General features: G+C 50.7%; 2 non-coding genes and 3 pseudogenes across 2 annotated transcripts; all 5 read right to left on the bottom strand.

Annotated features, from left to right (window-relative positions):
* Positions 1-149: 149 nt before the first annotated feature.
* On the bottom strand, positions 150-268 carry LOC140383318 (5S ribosomal RNA). Its single transcript, XR_011932343.1, has one exon. It is a non-coding gene; the product is annotated as a 5S ribosomal RNA (ribosomal RNA).
* Positions 269-414: 146 nt separating this feature from the next.
* LOC140382975 (5S ribosomal RNA) lies at positions 415-533 on the bottom strand (annotated as a pseudogene).
* A 146-nt stretch (positions 534-679) lies between these two features.
* On the bottom strand, positions 680-798 carry LOC140382976 (5S ribosomal RNA; annotated as a pseudogene).
* A 146-nt stretch (positions 799-944) lies between these two features.
* Positions 945-1,063, bottom strand: LOC140382211 (5S ribosomal RNA). Its single transcript, XR_011931654.1, has one exon. It is a non-coding gene; the product is annotated as a 5S ribosomal RNA (ribosomal RNA).
* A 146-nt stretch (positions 1,064-1,209) lies between these two features.
* Positions 1,210-1,328, bottom strand: LOC140383023 (5S ribosomal RNA; annotated as a pseudogene).
* Between the last annotated feature and the right edge of the window lie 4,869 nt (positions 1,329-6,197).

The following is a 6,197-nucleotide window of genomic DNA, read 5'->3' on the forward strand; positions in this document are numbered from 1 at the left end:
GTCAAAACTCGTATAAATGGCTTTTTTTGCATCAAACACTGTCTTTTCGTGAAGAGTACCTTCACGCCACTTGCTCGGTCAAAATTGGGATATCTCAATGAAAAACTTCTTTTTTTTTTTTTTTTTTGACGGGTGAAAAAGTGTGAAAATGCTCACAGCACCTGGTATTCCCAGGCGGTCTCCCATCCAAGTACTAACCAGGCCCAACCCTGCTTGGCTTCCGAGATCAGACGAGATCGGGCTGGTCCAGGGTGGTATGGCCGTGAGCGAAATGTTCCAGGTCAAAACGGCCTTTTTTATATCAAACACTGTCTTTTCGTGAAGAGTACCTTCACGCCACTTGCTCGGTCAAAATTGGGATATCTCAATGAAAAACTTCTTTTTTTTTTTTTGACGGGTGAAAAAGTGTGAAAATGCTCACAGCACCTGGTATTCCCAGGCGGTGTTCCATCCAAGTACTAACAAGGCCCAACCCCGCTTGGCTTCCGAGATCAAACGAGATCGGGCTGGTCCAGGGTGGTATGGCCGTGAGCGAAATGTTCCAGGTCAAAACGGCCTTTTTTATATCAAACACTGTCTTTTCGTGAAGAGTACCTTCACGCCACTTGCTCGGTCAAAATTGGGATATCTCAATGAAAAACTTCTTTTTTTTTTTTTGACGGGTGAAAAAGTGTGAAAATGCTCACAGCACCTGGTATTCCCAGGCGGTGTTCCATCCAAGTACTAACAAGGCCCAACCCCGCTTGGCTTCCGAGATCAAACGAGATCGGGCTGGTCCAGGGTGGTATGGCCGTGAGCGAAATGTTCCAGGTCAAAACGGCCTTTTTTATATCAAACACTGTCTTTTCGTGAAGAGTACCTTCACGCCACTTGCTCGGTCAAAATTGGGATATCTCAATGAAAAACTTCTTTTTTTTTTTTTGACGGGTGAAAAAGTGTGAAAATGCTCACAGCACCTGGTATTCCCAGGCGGTCTCCCATCCAAGTACTAACCAGGCCCAACCCTGCTTGGCTTCCGAGATCAGACGAGATCAGGCTGGTCCAGGGTGGTATGGCCGTGAGCGAAATGTTCCAGGTCAAAACGGCCTTTTTTATATCAAACACTGTCTTTTCGTGAAGAGTACCTTCACGCCACTTGCTCGGTCAAAATTGGGATATCTCAATGAAAAACTTCTTTTTTTTTTTTTGACGGGTGAAAAAGTGTGAAAATGCTCACAGCACCTGGTATTCCCAGGCGGTGTTCCATCCAAGTACTAACAAGGCCCAACCCCGCTTGGCTTCCAAGATCAAACGAGATCGGGCTGTTCCAGGGTGGTATGGCCGTGAGCGAAATGTTCCAGGTCAAAACTCGTATAAATGGCTTTTTTTGCATCAAACACTGTCTTTTCGTGAAGAGTACCTTCACGCCACTTGCTCGGTCAAAATTGGGATATCTCAATGAAAAACTTCTTTTTTTTTTTTTTTTTTTTTTTTTGACAGGTGAAAAAGTGTGAAAATGCTCACAGCACCTGGTATTCCCAGGCGGTCTCCCATCCAAGTACTAACCAGGCCCAACCCTGCTTGGCTTCCGAGATCAGACGAGATCGGGCTGGTCTTTTTTTTTTTTTTATCTTTTATTATCAAAAACATCTTAAAACAAGTATTTACATATATTTACATGAATGTACAGACATACATGACACACAAGGGCAAGGGAATAGGATACACAAGGGCAGGGGGAGACGAGACAAAAAATTACAGAAAATCAAACACACAATCATTCTCCAAACATTCTTCAGTGATGGGGGGTGATGCCGTGGTTGGGGGGGGTGATGCCGGGGTCAGAAGAGGATGTCCAGGTTTCCAGAGGGTGTGAGGTGGATCAGGGTGTTGTGGGGGACGAGGTGGGTGATGAACCGGTGCTCTGCTGCCATGTGGAGGTGTCGGAGGTGTGCGGCCAAGAGTCCTTTGAAGATGGGCCAGGGTGCTGCTGTTTTATTGTCACGGAGATGGATGTTCCTGTTGAGATATAATGTGTACCGGGCTATGGAGAGGGTTAGTCGGGCGAGATGGGTGTTGGCTCCAGAGCGACTCTGTCCGGGACCAAAGAGGAGGAGCCAGGGCTCCTGGTCGTCCCCTCCTAGGGCCGCCGGCGGTGGGAGCCTCCAGGACAGCCTCCGAGCGAGGAGGTCCTGCAGTCGGGACCAGAACGGGCGGACGGCCGGGCAGGTGTACAGCATGTGCTCCAGGGTCTCGGGGGGTCCGTGGCACACGGGGCAGTCCGCAGCGTAGCTGTCGGGAAGAAATGCGTGCAGTGCTGCGGATGTAAAGACGATCCTGTGTCTAAATCTGAAGTCAAAATGACCTACGTTATGTGGGGTGTACCAATTAAAGATGTTGGCCCAGATGGTTGCGATGGTGCGTGCGGGGAATGTTAATGACCATTTGTGTTCCGAGGCGGGACGCCCGAGCACTCCCGGCAACAACAACTGATACAGGATGCGGGTGGGTAGGTCTGTGAAAATCCTAAACCTCCCCGTGCTAACAAATACATTAAAATTCAACTTACCTGTCGTGCTCCCCATTTGGCCCAAAGTGCTTCCCCAATGCCTGACCAGATTCCTGTTAAAAATACTTACCATACCACTAATATACTTTTTCCTAAACACTTTACCTGCTAACCTAAAACACTTCCCTATATAATCTACACTAAAATTACCTTTCACGTCAAATACCTTACCTACATATTCCAGCCCAGCCTCCTCCATCGCCCCACTGATCATGCACTCGCGCTTCCCGGGGGGAGCGGAGAGCAAGTCAGGGTTATGACGGAGGGGCATGTGCGCGAGACCCTCACCGCTGTCTGGAACCGCCACAGTCAGGGGCCTGAAAGTCCTCCACGCCTCCAAGAGTTCCCTCTCGAAGGGGGGGAGGCCCTCCAGGACCGAAACAGGGGGCAACAAACACAAATTATAAACACCAAACTTACCTAGACTATTAACAAACTCACCTATATAATCCTTCCATGGAGCATCTACCTCAACGTCTAGAAATTTCCGAATTGTTTTCAGCCTGAAGGCCTTCTTCCTTAACTCTAAATCTGCTAACTTTAAACCTCCCTGATCGTACTCACCTATCATAACCTTATGTGCAATAAAGCCCCTCTCACGATTCCACAAAAAGTGGTTTATCACTAACCTTAATTTGTTAGCATAGACCCCCGGCAGGCCGTACACGGAGAGTGCATGGTTCAAGATGGACATGCACAAAGAATTTACAACTAAGACTTTACCTTTTAATGTCAGATTACGACGTCTCCAAAAATTCAAGCGCGCTGTAATTTTCTCGCACAAAGGCGACCAAAGTGCAGTACGACACGCCTCCTCGTCTCTGCCCAGGGGGACGCCGAGGACCTTGTAGGAGTCCCCGGCCTCCCGGAGCTGGACAGGGAGAGGAACAGGCGTGACGCTGCCGCAAAATTTAACCGTGGTTTTATCGAAATTGATTTTGGCCCCTGAAGCGAGGCCGTAAACATTGAGCACGTGGAGAGAGGCGTTCAGGCTCTCCACGTCTCGGAGGATCAGATTCGTGTCATCTGCGTACTGAAAAATTTTGACTTCCCTACCCGCAGGCGTGGTCAGTCCCCTCACCGCCGCGTCCGCCCTCAACATGGCCGCCAAAGGCTCAGCGGCGATGCTGTAGAGGAGCGACGAGAGGGGACAGCCCTGCCTGACTGATCTTTTTAAGGGGAAAGAGTCAGTTAGAAACCCGTTGACTTTGACCTTACTGACCGCAAAGGAATAGATGAGCTGTAGCCAATTAACAAACCGTTCGCCGAAACCTAACTTACCTAATACAGTCCAGAGGAACGAATGCTCAACTCTGTCGAACGCCTTGTTAAAGTCTACACTAACGTGAATACCACCGGTCGCGTGCATCTACCGAAGGAGATATCTCAGAGACAAAACTGTGTCTGAGATGTCCCTCCCGGGGACGCTGTAGGCCTGCGAGGGGTGTATGACGGATCCAATCACACGCTTTAACCTACCTGCTAATACCTTTGCTAAAATTTTATAGTCTACGTTCAAAAGGCTAATGGGCCTGTAGTTGGCGAGGCTGCTCCTGTCGCCCTTCTTAAAAAGCAGAGTGACGACACTCATCGCAAAACCATCGCCAACTCTACTCTCACTCTCAAAATCCTGATATAATAGGAGTAGGATCGGAGCTAACCTGGAAGCGAAACGCTTGAAAAACTCACAGGTTAGTCCGTCCTCTCCGGGGCTTTTTCCTGTATTTAAACTCTTGACTGCAGCCTCTATCTCCATGAGAGACAGAGGCGCGTCGCACAGCTCCCTATCCTCCCTGCTCAGTGTGCGCTCCAGAGCACCTACAGCCTGGTCTAAAGCCTGCTCTGCCACTCCGTCTGAACTAAAAAGCCTACAATAGAAATCCTGCGCTGTCTCTAAAACCTCACTTACCTCGGAAACAATCTTACCTGTCTTATCTATCAACTTATCTATGTGCATCTTTCCCTGTGTAGCCTTCTCACAGCCGAAGAAGAACGCTGTCGAGCGTTCTCCTTCGACTGTGTGTCTGGCTTTTGCCCTCAAAATTGCACCCTGACACCTACTTACCTCCAGCTGCTCCAGCTCAGCGCGCACCACCAGGTACTCTGGATCCACAGGGCCAGTGGTGGAAGCTGCGCCCTGGTCCAGGACCTGCAGGCGCTGGCGGAGAGCGGTCTCCCTCCTGGTCGACAGCCACGCCTTGTGTTTGCTGTAATTGACACAGAGCTTTTTAATGCGTGTTTTTGCCGTCGGCCACCAATCGACCACGCTGTCGATCAGCTCCAGCTCCATGTCAAATACATCAAACAAAAAGTCCATTTTCCTACAAAAAGTTTCATCACCGAGGATGGAGCTGTTTAGGACCCACAGTCCTCCATTCCTCGGTGATGAAACTAACCCAAAATAAATATCTAAAGTGGAGTGATCACTCAAGCCTGACCACTTGTAGGAAGCACCACTGACTCTCTGTGCCAGGTCTGAGGAGGCAAAACAGAGGTCAATGCGGGACTGCTTCAGGACGCCCTGGACGACCTGCCGCCTGGAGAAATCCTTCAGGAAGGGGTGGACGAACCGCCACACCTCCGTCAGGTTCCTGCTGGCGGCTTCTTCCAACAGGGCTGTCCTGGCAGTGCTGTTTTTAAAAGAGTTGTTAATGCCGATGTCTGTCTTGCAAAGTGTTGTATTAAAGTCACCGATTATGATTGTATTGTCGTTCGCAAAGCGAAATATTTTTTTGAAGAATTGCCTCCTCAGACCATCATCGTTCGGGGCGTAGATGTTAATTAGTCTGAACTTCACTGTGTCCGTGAAGTCCAGGACCAGGAAGGAGCCCTCTGGGTCGGCGTGTACCAGGGTGGGTTGGCCTAAGACACCAGGCCTCACCACCGTGGCCACACCGCGCGAGCACGCCGTGCCCAGGGCCCAAAATACAGAGCCTACTCCCATGCTCCGCACTTGTTGCGCGTGGCTGACATCCCAGTGCGTTTCTTGGATGCAGAGCACGTCCCACTTGGAAAAGTGTAACGCGCTCTGCATCCGCACTGGGCTCCGCAGGCCGCCTGCGTTCCAAGAAGACAAGGAGAACGCCATTAAGAGGAGACTTTGGAGGATACAACCCATCTTTTATTTCGACTTCTTTTTGGCGCCCGTCGCATCCGACTGCCACACTCTTTTTCTGACTTCACGGGTGGAGAAATCCATGAAGTCATCATTAAAAACAGTCTCGAGCTCACCTCGTGGGGCAGAGCTGCGTGTGGAGGATGGTGGGTTGATGGAGCTTTCTGCTGGCGCTTTTGAGGTGGTTGGAACGGAGGAGGCAGAGCCGCTCTCAGCAGCAGCGCCCTCTCCGTCTCCTGCCACCTGCTTCCTGCGTCTTGCCCCTTTCTTTTCCTTCTTCTCCACCTGTCCCCTCTTACCACCGTCCGACTGGAGCTTGGGATCATCACCCAGCCCTGTGGTGATGTCCCCCCCTTTGGAGGTAAGATGCGGGGCCTGTCCCGCACCCATCCTCCTCCCGGGTTCAGCCTCTTCCTCCACGGGCTTAGGAGTTGGACCCTCACGAGTCCCCTCCCTCTGGTCAGGAGGAGCAGTTTGTCCTGCTCCCACCTTCCCAGACGCCAGCGCTGAGCCGAGCACCATCTCCAGTGCGAC

Source organism: Eucyclogobius newberryi, unplaced genomic scaffold (genome assembly GCF_026437365.1).
Source record: "Eucyclogobius newberryi isolate DKJ021-1_F unplaced genomic scaffold, fEucNew1.0.hap1 SCAF_50, whole genome shotgun sequence".
Taxonomy (NCBI): domain Eukaryota; kingdom Metazoa; phylum Chordata; class Actinopteri; order Gobiiformes; family Gobiidae; genus Eucyclogobius; species Eucyclogobius newberryi.